General features: G+C 43.6%; 1 long non-coding RNA gene across 1 annotated transcript; it reads left to right on the top strand.

Moving 5' to 3' along the window:
- The first annotated feature begins 3,294 nt into the window (after nt 1-3,294).
- Nucleotides 3,295-10,202, top strand: LOC127058290 (uncharacterized). Its single transcript, XR_007776339.1, has 3 exons — nt 3,295-3,357; nt 5,556-5,612; nt 9,736-10,202. It is a non-coding gene; the product is annotated as an uncharacterized LOC127058290 (long non-coding RNA).
- The last annotated feature ends 5,158 nt before the right edge of the window (nt 10,203-15,360 follow it).

Genomic DNA, 15,360 nt, shown 5'->3' with positions numbered 1-15,360 from the left:
CAACAGCACAGAAAAAAAGGAAGAAAAGCCCATGACTTAAACAACGTAGTGTTAATTCAAGTAGCTGTATGTTATATAAGTATGAAGTAAGAATCTCATCATATGATATGCAAAACCACCAGTAACCATAGTGTAATCATAGCCACACCATCTGTGCGCTATGGGGCTTTTAGTATAAACCAGTTTTTCAGGTTTTTGTAGTTGATTTAACCTGCCAAAAATAATCCTCCGACACTGGCACAGAATGGGTCAAATTCTGCTAGTCTTACAGCATTAATAACCCTGTTACCTTAAATTAGACTACAAATGAGTAGGGTTTGGATCTCTACCTACTTCCTTGATGCCCCCCAGTGTGCTTACAAGTCTAAGGACGTATGGTAAATTTCTTCCTTAACTGTGAATTTCTTCCTTTTTATGTCACTTTTATTATGGGAATTTTTATTTGCATGGCTCTGAAGAACTTTAGTGGTCCCTGAAGCATTTAAATTGTAAATTCCAAGTGAAACATGTTTCAAGGAGTAAATATTTAGACTGCAATAACTGTTTAGGGTCTGATCCTGAAAACCATTTTTCATCTCTGTAGTCCTGTAGAATTCAGTGGGACTACTTGGTTGAGTCAGGAAGTAGTGTGCATAAAGGTCTGGAGGTTTAGATCATTAGATTGTCAGCTATTTGGGGCAAGAAATTTTATCTAAAAAACACCTATCTTGCTTTTGTGGCTACATGAAATACTTCAGTCCAGTGGCAAATAATTTGAGAATTCAGGAAAAATTGGGTGCCTGGATTCTTGTACTATTTGTCACATATGTATGGCTCAAAAAACAGATTTGCTTTGTATAATTTTGTTCTGTTTTATCTACATTCGCCTGTCTGTTCACTGGGATATGTAAGTCTTCACTTCCTGTCTCGAAATGATGGTTGCTGCCAAATCACAAGCCACGTTGCACCCTATGATGCTGATCCCTTCAACAGGTGGGTCAGAAATCAAGCCAAGGAAAAAGAAGATAGAGAGAGGCAGGGCTAGTCCGAGTCTCTGATTACACTGGCTTCTATCAGCAGGATTCAAGGCCCTAGCAGAAGAAAGTACACCCTGACACAGACTGTGGCAGCAGCAGCATACAATACCTGAAATCTTCACTCCACTGTGGGAGCTGCTGGCAGGCAGCATAGCCCCCAAAATGGGTGACACTGACAAATGGGGGCATTGGCCAGGGGTGCAGAGGATATGCTTCCCCTATTGGCCTCTCACAATGCTATTCCTGTAGAGTCTCAAGTGAAATTTAAAGCGGCCAGTGGTTGGTTGAATCCCAGACGGTGTGTGGTTGTACAAAACACCACCAGTCCCCCCTGGTGGGTGAATAAGTCCTGGGATGCAGTGACTCCTTGCATCAGGGATGTCTCAAACCATTAGTGTCTTTTTCACTGAGGACTTGAGTTAGAACTCTGTACTTCAATTTCCATTCTGTAACAGACAGAGATGAAATTTTGGACCAGAACCTTCCTGAACTTGGGGTTCAAAATCCTTGTCCCAAACTGAGCTTCCAGCATAAGAGCTCATTGGTAATTTGGGATTTGACTCTGCAAAACCTGACATGTGTGACCATACCCGCTGAAGTCAATGGTGCTACTCACATGAGTTAGTTTTGCACAATCACAGCCTGGGATTTTAGTCTCCTCAGCTGAATTTCTAGTTCATGCTCTAAATATTAATATACAAACAAAAACCAATCTGCTGTTTGTTCTCCAGAAACCTAGACACAGCAGAGCTGTCCCTTAATAACTTCCTCATTGTGCCTGTGTATTTAAGGACATATGGTACTTTCCACCCCTAACTATGAATTCCTCTGCTCTAGTTGTTTTCCTCTTATCATCTAGTTATGGAACTGCTTGATTTTTTATTTTTATTTTTTTTTGCATAGTTCAAGAGACCTTTATCTATCAGAACACCACCCATCACCAGCCCCTGTGTTTGTAATATCATTTAACATATTCTTACAGAAGCTCATTTTGTAATGCAATGGGAATTTACTGGTGGACACTTCTGAAAAATAACATAGTGCTAAGGCCTCAAGAGGTCCATAAAGTATTTGTAGTGTGAATTGCCCCTCCAAAGAGCAAAGGGCACAGCATTACTAATGCACACTTGAGACTGCTGCTGTAATGCTATGGTTTAAAGTGCCGAGGGCGTTCCCACACTGGAGAGATTACTTCTGTTCCCCCCTAGCATAAACTGTCTTTGCCACATGCTGATTTGCTACAGACCAAGAGAGCTGGAGGTGAAAGACATAGGTTGCTTATGCAAAGTAGCATTTGTCCTGTAGATCAGTTGAAAAGCTAATACTTATTTTTTTTAAAGAAATCTACAAGCTCATTCAGACACTCCCAACTCACTCAGATTCTGACTCACATGCTTTTGCAATAATGTAGCTCTGCGGGCACAAGCAAGAAATTAACTGGTGTTGGGTTAAATGTATGTCTCACACTCTGGCAGCTGCTGATCACAGAGATATTGCTGATGCCAAGAGTGCTTGAGTGGCATGAAGTCATGCTGGGAGGTGGAGGAGGAATGGTTTCATGGGGGAAAAACATTCTTGCCTCCTTTTCAGAAAGAAAATGTAGGTTATTGTAGGGTGTAAAGGGGCTGAGGTGGTCCCCCCAACTCCCCAGCCACAGATTTGGGACATTAAAAAGCAAGTGATGCCAGCTCAACAAACACGATTACCCTTAGGACTCACTGCTACAAGTTATGAGTGAAATTCCAGTGTTGTCACAGAACAAAGGATGTTAATTCCGCCTCCCCTTGATGGAGCAGGGTGTGCGCAGCCTACTTCTAATGGAGCAGAAAGAGGTGTGTTCTCTCCACTGCTCTTGTGGATCTCTGCAGTGTGTGCCTAGCCTGCCTGTTGCTGCTCTGAAGTACATGGAGGAGGCTGTTCTGTCCTCTTCCCCCTGGGTCAAGCGAGTGGGATGCTGAGGATGAATGCAAGGTGTTTTTCTTCCCTTGTGTACTAACCACCAGAAACAGGGGAGGACTCTTTTCCCTTGCACAGTTAGGTGGGTGTAGATTACAGACCTAGGGGCTTTTCCTCTGTGTCTAGCAAGACAAGGGGAAGGGTTTAAAAGATGTCACTATTCTCCCTTTCCCCATCTCATCTTTTATGGGGATAGGAAAAATTGCTCTTCCCCCTAGAACCCAGAGTGATGTCCTTTCTCCCCCTTCCTCCCCAGAGCTGGATTAGCAGAAATATTCTCCCCCACCCCCTTCCTGTGAGTCAGATCAGGAGTAGGGGGTTGTTTTCTCTTCCCTAAAGAGCAGACAGCCGGGAAGGTGTCACCCTGCCTGCACGGGCAGGAGAGGTAATTGGGTGAAGCACATTCCCGCACCTGACCTCAGGCTTTTGGGACATTTCTCAAGCCTGTCTGCAAACTCTCAGGGCCTTTCGCTCTGGCCGTGGCTGCAGCAGGAGGGGGAGGGGAGCAGGGGTTCCTTCCAAAAGGCAATTCCTGGCTCCGCACTGACCTAGAGGCCGGGGCAGAGCCCGGCCCGGCTGCCAGCACCGACTCCGGGGCCATGTAGCTTTCCGAAAGGGGTGGGGCGCGCTCAGATGAGCGGCGGGGGGGGACACAGGGCAGGGCCGAGCCCAGGCTGTTTGTTCCCCAGCGCAAGCAGCAGCGGCCCCGCCCCAGAGGGGTGGAGGCGGAGGCGGAGGGCGAGGCTGCAGCTCGCTCTGTTCCTCCCCGCGCCGGGAGCCCCCATCGCGTGTCTAGCAGCGAAACCTCCCATCCGCTTGCCTAATGCGCCGCACAGGCTGGCTGCGCTTCAAGCCGCGGAGTCACCTGAGGACAGCCGCCGAGCAAACAAGTCTGCGCTTAAAAGGGCTATGCCTCCCTCCTGCGCCCATCCCCCCAACCCCGCTGCTTCGCAAGCCTCTCCGGCCTGGCAGCGTGCCCGTCTCCCCCGGAGCCTGGCCTTTCAGTGCCGGCCCCCCTAGGCTCTCCCCCACGAGTTTACTGGTGGGGCCCACCATTATTCCTGGGGCGGGGGGATCACACCGGTGTACTTAAGCAAAAATGATAGAACCGTGCAGGCTCCTAGGTAATAAACTTTGTTAACAACAGTTAGTGCTACGTTGTCAGCTCAGCATTAAAGAGTCCTTCATTGCTGCATCTGCAAAAGTTACCCTCACGCTTGTCTGTGGGTGCAGTTTTGCCACTTAAACCCAGTCATTGCAAAATTAAACACCCCTCATTCTTATGGAGACAAGTAGTCTGCTTGAAGTTAATGCAGCTATTCACAGGAGTAAGGTTAACTATGCGACTGAAATACCCAGTTTGTCAGCCCAGTTAGGAGAACTTCGGAGCTATCTAAAACAGTGGTTCTCAAAGCCAGTTCCCCACTCGTTCAAGGGAAAGCCCCTGGGGGGCCAGGCCAGTTTGTTTACCTGCCACGTGCACAGGTTTGGCCAATCGCGGCTCCCACTGGCCACGGTTTGCCGCTCCAGGCCAATGGGGGCTGCAGGAAGGGGCATAGAATGAGGGATGTGCAGGCCGCCACTTGCCGCCACCCCCATTGGCCTGGAACAGTGAACTGTGGCCAGTAGGAGCCGCAATCGGCCGAACCTGAGAACATGGCAGGTAAACAAACCGGCCCGGCCCGCCAGGATGCTTACCGTGGCAAGCCGCGTGCCAAAGGTTGCCGATCCCTGACCTACAATAAGGCCACGGTACATTACACTGGTTTGGTAACTAGTGTCCATCCATAATACCAACATCCATTAACTGAATCAGTACAAGAGATGGGTCAAAATTGACAAAGTCTGAAACAAACTGATTGGATAAAACTAGAGGCCAGATTCAACCATCCATGGCTTTAAGTTTGAGCTTGCAAAACCAAATTTAACTTCCCATGCCCAACTCTAGTCATTAAGTTCATAGATTTAATTCTGAACATCTGAGACAGATTATTTCAAATCTAATTCTTTGAAAAAATACTATTATTTTAAATCAACAGCGTGAATTTATCACTTATTACAGGAGCATGGCAAAGTGGTGACTGAGTTTAAGTTAGCATACAGAACTTAAAATTTGCTAATGCTGTGGATTTGTCAGTGCACATTAGGTATCAACTGTCCCTTTAAAAAATGATAACAGTATAGCCTATAGCAGTGCTTATTAGAATGGGGCTTTGGAAACCAGAACTAAAATATACAAAGAAATTAGAGTGCATACAGTGGAGTAATTTAAGGGTTAAAAGGGAGCTTTGTGGTACTTCATAAACTTGTCAGGTACATGTGATGTATGGCCATCATATGCAGACAGGCAGGACAAATGCAGGGAGGAGGGGAAGAAGGGAGGAGAGTAGACTACCAAAAGCTGAGAGCAATGCCTAATCCAAACAAACAACAAATGTTATGGACATTTCCTCAAAGACTATATAGCTTTTTAAAGAGGGTTAAATAGACATGTAAGCAAACTGATCTTGATTAAGTCTTGAAATGCCACACTCCCCAACACGCCCAAAAGCCTCCCATGTTAAATGATTTTTTTTTTTAAAGTGATGCTATGGAGATGGCAGATAGTCAATGTGGACATCATTCTCCCATCAGCTACAGGTATGTAACTTCTTCTAATATGGTCAATGGAAGCAACATGTCTTTCTGAAGGCAGATTGAGCTCTGTGTGTCATAATATCAGGCTATGCTACCTTCCTGAATCACAAGGCATTGTTATCCTCTTTGATGCATAGAAAAGTGTGGACCCAATGCAGCACTCAGTTTACATCTATGGAACCCTTCAGAATGAACTTGGCTAAATTCGCCTCTGGTGCAAAGCCACTGAAATCTGTGGGGCTGGCCCAGTAACATCAGCAGTGTTGCACTGTTGGCAGTAGGCCACATTCTGTTTTCTCTTACTTTACAACCTGCTTAACTGTATATGAACATTCAAAGACTTGAAGACTTTTAGCCAACCAGCTTTGGAATCAGTGATCTGGATTGTCCAGTGTCTTGCACCTTCGTTAATCATTTTCACCTGTGGAAAAATGATTCTATTCTAGTTTGTTGGTGTTCTACATTGTTTTGCACAGGTGTAAATGGATATACAAAGCTGCAGGGAGTAGAGAATCAGGCTCATTATCTGTGGTCCCTGCAAACAGAGAGTTAACCCAGAGCCTGTGTGGAATCAAATATGTTTCACTTGCAAGTATCCAAAACTGTTGTTTCTCCTGTAATTGTAGAAAGCAGCTTGTTTTAGCCAACATTCTTTTCAAGATGCCTTTGCCAACTTATGAACAATGCTGTGTTCCATCAAAACATATTATTGTGCAAAGGGATGTGTAAACATATGCCATAAAGGTTATGCTGTTATTCTTTCCAGCCACAGATCATTCTTGTTTTCACAAAAAGAAATGCTTCGAAAGGAACAACTAATTAAATTAATAGGAGTCTTTCTTTTTGGAATGATTGTGTATGTGACTTTTAGCTGCATCATCAAGATTAATCTGATTTACACATTTGAAATGCATTGAAGGTCATGTTGTGAAAACTATAGTACACAAATTATGTATTCATAGCAAGCAAAAAAAAAATGAATAGGTGAAACAGTGAGACAGGAGGTCTAGAGTGAGAGAAAAAAAATGTGTGTGTGGAGGTTGGAAATGTTTTGGGACCACATAATGCGTTTCCCAAAGGCATGCGAAACCTGAAAGGGAGTGGAATTGCTGAAGCTCTAGTATGCGTGGGGGGGGCGCTTATGGTTGACACTTTCTGTGCACTGCAGAATGCTGGTACCTGGAGGAGCTCATTTATTGAAAGCCCACAAGAATTTTAGGGATTGTATGGGGACACGGACATCCAGTTTGTGACTACACAGAACTGTTGACCCCCATGTCCTTATGGAAAGGTGGTGCTGTGGCTACAGACTGCACTGTGGGCCATGGCATGCTGTCTGTGGCAATTGAACTGTGGTACAGTGCTCTGCAGCATGGACTCTCTGGCTAAGGCTGAGCCGCAAAGAGCTATGGAACAGAAAGGCAGAAAACGGGAGTGGGGGAAACCATGCAGTTAGAAAAATTCTGTAGCAATTATGCTTGTGTTCACCTGACACCAGTGCTACAGTATGGTGGGTGTAGCTAGGAAACAGTGATGCCTTTGTTTTGGATGCAGTGCACCTTTAAGTTTCTAAGAGTTCTGTATGCAGCCACTTGTTCTCACAGTAATTGTGATCTGTAGAAAGGACACACATTGTCATGGAGACTTTACTTAACCTAAGATTAAAGTAATTCACACAGGAAATATACGGGAAAAGATAACACGCTATTGGCCCTAGCCATTTAGGTATGGCCCTTTCAAGACTGACTTCCCAAACGTGAGTTGTGACACTAAGCACTTCTATATTCACACCTTACACAATATTGTAATATCTTTGTACAAAATATGCCCTATGAGCTATCATTTGGAAACGAATAACTCACTGACTGTTGTGACAGGTTCGGACACAGAGACTCCTCTCGAGACTGTCACTCGATGAGCTGGGATATCACTAACAACCACCCTCTTGCTAGAAGAGGGGCCCCTCCACTCCTGTCTTGCTGAGTTAGACATTCCAGTCAGCTCCAGTACAGACCCAGAGGTTGGGCCATGCCTCTCTGCAGTTCACTGAAACTGAGATTCACTCAGCCCAGGGGCTCCTCAGTTAACAGGGAATTTCCGAGCATCCTAGTGTTCAGCCTTTCTGAGAGCCTGAACCTCAAATAGATTAATTTTACTCTGTATATAGCTTATACAGGGTATCTTCATAAATTGTTCACCCTCTATATCACCAGTAGAAAGATATGCACAGCTGTTTGTTCCACCAGGTATTAATCACTTACTCTGAGTTTATTAATAAACAAAAAGTGATTTTATTAAGTATAAAAAGTAGGATTTATGTGGTTTCAAGTAATAACAGACAAAGTAAATCACCAAACAAAATAAAGCAAAAATACACAAAAGTCTAAACCTAATATATTAATAAACCGATTACAGGTAATATCTCACCCTCGTAGATGTTCCAATAAGCTTCTTTCACAGACTAGACTCCTTCCTAGTCTGAGCCCAAACCTTTCCCCTGGTACAGTCTTTGTTAGATCCAGCAAACATCTCAGGTGGTAAGCAGGGGTTTTCTCATGACTGGCCGCCCCCTTTGTCCTGCTCCACCCCCTTTTATAGCTTTGGCACAAGGTGGGAATCTTTTGTCTGTGCTTGTCCCCACCCCCACCTCATTAATGAAAAAATACAAGGATTAAGATGGATTCCAGCATCATGTGACATGCTCACATGTCACTGTAAGACCCCTAGTTGCTATTCTTCCTGGGTTGGCCCACACATACACAGGAATGTTTGCAGGTAAACAAACCATTTACCACCAATTGTCTGGGTCAATGGGAGCCACCAAGATTCTAAACCCCCAGTAATGGCCCACACTTTGCATAATAATAGGACTTCAGAGTTATACTTCGTATTTCTAGTTTCAGATACAAGAATGATACGTGCATACAAATAGGAGGAATATATTCAGTAGGTTATAACCTTTGTTATGATACAAGAGACCTTTTGCATAAAGCATATTCCAGTGACAACATATGCACTCATAAGCATATTTAGATAAAACATATGGAGTGCAATGTCAACCATTAATAATCTTGCATCATGTATATACATGGAGGTGCAGGTTTGAACTCTCTGGAACCAAATAGAAGCAAGAAACCTGCTTGAGCAAAGATCTTAAACCTAATAAAACAAGGGAAGCCAGCACCTTGTACTTTAGTGAAAGGTTCTGAAAGAAGGAAAGTCAGCCATGCCTGAGAAGAAAAGTGAGTGGTGAAAGAAGCCATCTTAAACAAGGCCTGTATCTTGCTAGATTAAATTTTAGACCGTTAGAAACGTGCTTTGTTTTACTTGTAACTATCTCATTACTTATACTTGAACTCACTTAATACTATGTGATTGCTGATCTATTTCATTTTCACCATAAACCAACTCAATGCTGTGTTTACACCCCCTAGTTAAGTTAATAAGCTGTGATATGCTTTGTGTGTCTTTAGAGGAACAAATGAACCGTATTATTTCTCTGAGCTGTCCAGGAGAGGGCTGGACATTTCAGGGCACACAATTTTGGGGAAATTCAGGACTGGGAGTGTGTTGGGGTCACTATACAGGTAGCAACCAAGGCTGGTGGAAGCCAGAGTGGGGCTGTAGACATGCTGCTGGGGTCAGAGCTGCTGAACCTGAGCTGTCTACCATGCAGACACTCAGGATGTGACTTGCATGCTGATAGGCTGGTTGTGAGCAGCCCAGGTTGGGACCTACAGTAGCAAAGCATTGTGATGTACCCAGGATTATGGGGCAGGCAATGACAACCCTCATTGGTCTGGATTTGTACCTTAAAACCCAACTGGACTTTGACAGGAATCCATGTTGGGAGGTGGGGAAGAGGAAGAGGGTCTGTGGGGAGGGCATACAAGAGTCCAGGAAGCTGAGTGAAGAAGGAAAATCATTATGTTTGTGTGCCAGAATACACCTTTGCATTCACACCTTATTGTAATTATTTTTGTACAAAGTATGCCTTGTAAGGTATCATTTGAAAACTCAATTTTCTGGTCAGTATTGCCCTGGTAAAATAGGTGTGGCAATATTGTATGTGAAGTTATAGGTTTTCTCTGTATTGTGTTATTAACATATGTTCAAAACCCTACAGCCCTGCTCAAACAGAAGTTGGAAAACAGGTCTGCCCTAAACAGGAACCTGTGCATGGCTTAATTTGCATTTAAGCAGTAAACAGTCATCAAGCAGGAAGAGCACATAAAGGAAGTTCAAACAGGTGAAAAAACCAGCAGGGAATATCCTTCCATCTAGACTCTTTGGGTCCTGGCTTTCAGCTGGAAATGTTTTTCAAAAGAGGGACTAAAACTATAAAAATGAGGGGCAAAGCACCCTTCTGTCCCCCACTGCCCATCACATTCACAGGAAGCGGCTGTTGAGCTCTAGCGGAAAAGTCCTGATTGAAGGAGTTTGGCCAGTAAGACTGCTGAAATCATGTGGTGAGAAACTGCTTTGAATCCAATGTAGTTTGTTAAGTCAGGCACCAGTAAGCATTTTATCTTTGTTTACCTTGTAACCATTTCTGACCTTTATGCCTCATTACTTGTAGTCACTGAAACAAGTTTATTAAAATCTCTCCTTGTAGTTCATTGTTTTATCTAATCCAGTGCATTCAAATCCATGTGGGGAAACAAGGGGTGTACATATTATTCCCTTAAAGGAATGACAGATTCAATACATATGCACTGTCCAGGAGAGGACTGGGCAATATAGACTATAGGCTGGGAGTGTGTTGGGGTCACTCTGTGGTAAATTTTAGGGTTGGTAAGAGTCAAGGTCTGGCTGGCTGCAGCATACGCAGAGACATAATGGGTAGAGACTTACATGCTGCTGGATGTGAGCAGCAAGGCATTGTAAAGAGCACCCCAGGTTACAGAATAGAGGTGACTGCTACTCAGTGCAGATTGTACCCTGGTACATCACAATTTGTCAGTGGCAAAGGGAGCTGTTTGGCACTGTAATTAACTGGGAAATCAGCTATTTTCAAATAACAGTTAGTGAGCAAACACCAGGAAGGACCTATACAGCATTAACGAACAGGCACACCAAGTCTTTGATACATATAAATACTACGATCCACTTACATATGCTTAAATTAGAAGATCTGAAATTGCTTTACAAGCCATGATGCACATCCTTGTAGAAAAGGGAAACTTGATCCCCATTTTACAGATGGGGAAATGAAGTCAGAGAGAGGAAGCCCCACATTTTACACTATGTTCACTAGAATTAGGTGCTTTTGGGGTGCTCAGCTTTGGACTCTCAAGGCCTGATTTTCCAAGGAAATGAGCACTTATAATTCCAATTGAAGTTAATGGAACTGGTGGGTGCTTGGTACCTATGAAAATTAGGGCTTAGGATTCTTGGGTTGGGCATGTCAAAATGGGCACCCAAAATTAATGGACAATTTTGAAATCTTTGGTCTAAAGGACATGTATGAAGACACTCAGGAAATCCGTGGCATGGCCATGATCTCCTGACTTTAAGTCCTGATCTTAATCACAAAATTATCCTCCCTCTGTAAAAGAAATAAGACACCACGTGTACTTTGCAATGGTAGATTTTATGTTATTATAATGAGGCAGTTACTAGATTCAAGTGACATAATGAACAAATTATGTCTAGAACCAAACAGATGAAGGAAATGAGTTTTTAAACTGTTAGGTTATTAAATATTTCTTTAGAGGGAAATCATTTTCACTTTTCTGCTCTTATGAAAACACAATTTGACATATTTTGTAATAAACGTCTGCTGCTGACATAAGCTTCACAGCTTGTAATGTCTTCAGCCTTGGATCAAAGTCTCTGGCAAAAAGGTCTCCCAATGAAATCTTACAGAACCATCTTTACATTTTGCTACACAGCAGAAATGCATAGTCTGTAGGACTCCACAGCGTATTTGGCCTTTTAACAGTTGGCCAACAATTTTCTATATTTTCTAAGTTTCCAAAACCATGTTATGAGAAGACAGCTACGTTTCTAAACCAGGCAGTGTATATTTTGTACTTGAAATACCTCCTGGCCATAGTCACAGACATGGTTTAAATGGATGCACACACCAAAATGAGCAGTGCTAACACCTGTGAATTCTGTGCCAACACGATTGGTCTTACATAGCCATATCTTCCCTACCACATTTTGTACAATAGCACCCACAGATAGGTCTACACAGCAAAAAGGAGACCCGCAGCAGGGAATCTGAGAGCCTGGGGCAATTGACTCACACTATGGGGCTAAAAATAGCAGCATAGACAGTCAGGCTGGGACTGGAGCCTGGGCTCTGAAACCTGGAGAATGAGAGGGTCTAGGACCCCAGGCTCCAGTCAAAGCATCTATGCTGCTATTTTTACCCCTGGAGCATGACCCTGTGAGCCCAAGTGAGTTAACCAGGCTCTGAGACTTGCTGCTGCAGATTTTTTTTGGGGGTAGGGGGGAGGAGAAGGCTGTGTAATGTACTCCAGGTGTTTCAAAAGTCACCCCTTAACATCATGGTATCATGACTCTCATGACCATCAACTTAATATTAACATTTAGAAAGTACATGATCAAAAGCCAAGGTGTTTCAGGTACAATGAAGCAACTTAAAATGTAGTGAAAGAAAGCCAAAGCCAAAACAATGTAAAAGAGGTAAAACCATCAAATAACCTGTCATTAAAAAAGTGAGGGCCTTCTACTGGGGAATCTGTGGCCCTGATCCTGCAGACGTTTATCCATATGCTTAACTTTACGACCATGAAATCAATGGAAGTACTCACGGTAGTCAAACTGAACACATGCACGAGTTTTTGCAGGGCTGGGCTGGATTAAGCACCCATGAAACAATGACCAAGGCAGCATGTGAGCTATTGTTGAGTGCATAAAAGTTGTACCATTTATGTATGTGGTTATTGCAATATTTAACTCATCGCTTTATAAAGAATTAAGATCTCTTGAGGATGAAAAACAGTAGGTATAACCAAGTTGTATTTAGAGTTGATTTTTTCCCCCTGAAAATCTTGCAGAGAAGCAAATGGTTCAGTAGTGCAGATATATTCTTGGCAATTCTTAGAATGATGTCTTGTACAACGAATCATTAGCACTTAGTGAAGTATAGGAGACTGACTCATGCTCTTTATACATGTTATACCACTCTCAGTATAAGTACAGATAGGAGGCAGACCTGAAAGGACAAGACACCCCCTCCAGAACAGTGTTAGTTGGTTTATAAAGCTGCTTATGAAGGCTGCTGAGAAATAAACTTCTAAAAACTAGAAGTAAGGGTAATGAGAATTTTTTGGGAGGGCCATACCGTACTTTGGTGTCCCATGCAGTAGCATATAGTCTGTAAAACAATTTTCTTGTGTGTCATTTCTTTCCCACAAAATGTATGGGTTTAAACAATGCAGCAGCGAAATTAAAATAAGAGTGATAACAAGAAAAAGCATGAGATTTAAAGATAGATGAAGAATTCAGGAGGTAAAGAGAGAGACTAGGTCTGAGAGAAAGGGTGGGACAAGTATATGGAGGATTTTAAAAACAAGGGGAGAAATTCTAGCCCCACTGAAGTCACAGGAAGGGAATTTTAGATTGGATCATGGAATGAACGGGAAACCAGTCTGCGGATGGACAATGGTCACACTTTCCCATGCTTCTGAGAAGGAAGGCAATAAAATTTTGTACTTAATGAACATATGAATTGACCCCTAAATCCTTATGCAACCTAGCCCTTTCAGTTTTGAAAATAAAGCATTAAAAAACAAGTATCAGAGGGGTAGCCGTGTTAGTCTGGATCTGCAAAAGCAGCAAAGAATCCTGTGGCACCTTATAGACCAAAATGTCTGTTAGTCTATAAGGTGCCACAGGATTCTTTGCTGCATTAAAAAACAATATATGTAGAGGTGAGATTAAGTGTTTTTGTTTTTTTAAAGGAAAAATGTAAAAAAACCTTATTGGGTTTGAAGTTACACATTTACACCTTTAATCATAATGGAACACAGTAGCAGAATACTTGAGCACTGAGGTAGTTGCTATTCATGCCCAGACACACAAAAAGCCCAGTTCTAAAATACATAGTTCAGCTTGCACAGGTCTCGCTCAGGGAAATTCTGTGGGTTTTTTAATCTTTGCAGCAGCCAAGTGATTAAACTTTAAAAAGTTTAACTAGTTGGTACTGTAGCAACATTCCTCACACACAAATTTGCATAATGTTGACACTTCTGAGGGGAGGGCTGTTGAGCAGTTCTGCTGGGAAATGAAACATTGCCTAACTCTGAACAGTAACCACAAGAACAGAAAAACAAGTGTTTCTGCAGCTGTGGTCCTTTTGCCATAGCTCTAATCTCTCAGTATTGTAATAAAAAGAAAAAAGATTAGAAGTCACCTGAGGAACTAGCTGATAACTGAGTAGCTGTTGTAAATATTATCATTTAGTTTAGCAAGCACCAAAACCAAACAGTTTGGGTACAGACAAAATATGAACAATTGAGAATAATTCAGCTGCGTGTGTGTAAAGTTTCTACAAATTTGCATTTGCTAATAGAGAGAGTTCAGTTACAAACCTGGTTGCGTGCCCATGGTGGGGGTGGGGAAGGGAAGGAATGTTAGGAAAAGGGTCAGCACAGCTTACTCCTTGCCTCATTTGGGAAGTAACTCAGTCACTTAGGTCCCTGCTCCCTACATGCTTCTCCTTACTCAGGCCAGATCCTAAGATTGTAATCTTCTCCATATAATCAATTTCATAGGGTTTGGGGTGTTTTCTTTTCTTCCTTTCTTCCTCCCTTCCTTAAAGAGAAACTAACCATGCAAACATACTAATTTGTAATGGCACTTCAGGTTACACTTATGAAAGCAACAAATGGGTAAAAAGCAAAACCTCTTGAATTAGAACTCCTTCAGTTTTCCAGTATGTGTGTTTGGGGAGCTGTGCTGTTAGCTTAAGATTCAAATTCCTGTTTCTGTATGTAAGCGGGGGAATGGTCCCGCTATTGTGGGGAACTTTCCTGGCTTCTGCACTACCCTGGTGAAGTGGGCTAGTGAAAGGATCTGAGTCCTCGCTCCCACTTCATTTACCCAGAGGCCTCCCTGCCCTTGAGGGCTCCCCTTCCACTCTCCTGTCTGGCAGAGTCCTCGTAACCCCAACGAGGCTGGACCCAGGATTCCGGGGGGGCTCAACCCCCAACCCTGCTGTTGTCACCCAGGACAAGGGCTAGGGTGTCCCCACTCCAGGGTACTCTCTTTGCACTGCGCACCTCCCTGACCCACTGATCACATCATACAATTTAAAGCAAATACAAGTTATTTAATTAAACAATTAATTTTAAAAAATGAATAAGGAAAAATGGAAAAGGTTAAAGGAAAACACATCACCCTGCTCTGTGGCAGGGACGATCACAAACAGTGTCTCTGGACATCAGGGCACTTGACAGTCTGTTCCTTGTAGGTCCCAGGCCTCCTTCTCAGGCCCTGGCTGTGCTGCAGGGACCCTGCGGGTTGGACACTTGCTCTGGCGATGGCCACACACTCTCAGGCTCTGGGTGGCAGGACCCTTCTCCCCAGTGTCACCCCCGCTCTGTCAGGGTTATGTTCCCCCTCCAAGTCTGGCCTGTAGAGCCTCTTGGCTGAGGTGTCTCCCTGTGCTGGGCCCACTGCCCAGGGTCCCCCTCGCTCTCCCGAGCTGCTCACCACACCCAGCTCCGGACTGCTCCAGCCCCAGCTCCACACTGCCTCAGCACGGCTGCTGCTG

This window comes from Gopherus flavomarginatus, chromosome 9, assembly GCF_025201925.1.
Source record: "Gopherus flavomarginatus isolate rGopFla2 chromosome 9, rGopFla2.mat.asm, whole genome shotgun sequence".
Lineage (NCBI taxonomy): Eukaryota > Metazoa > Chordata > Testudines > Testudinidae > Gopherus > Gopherus flavomarginatus.
Note: the sequence above shows the minus strand (reverse complement) of the source record. Positions and strands in the feature narration are given on the sequence as shown.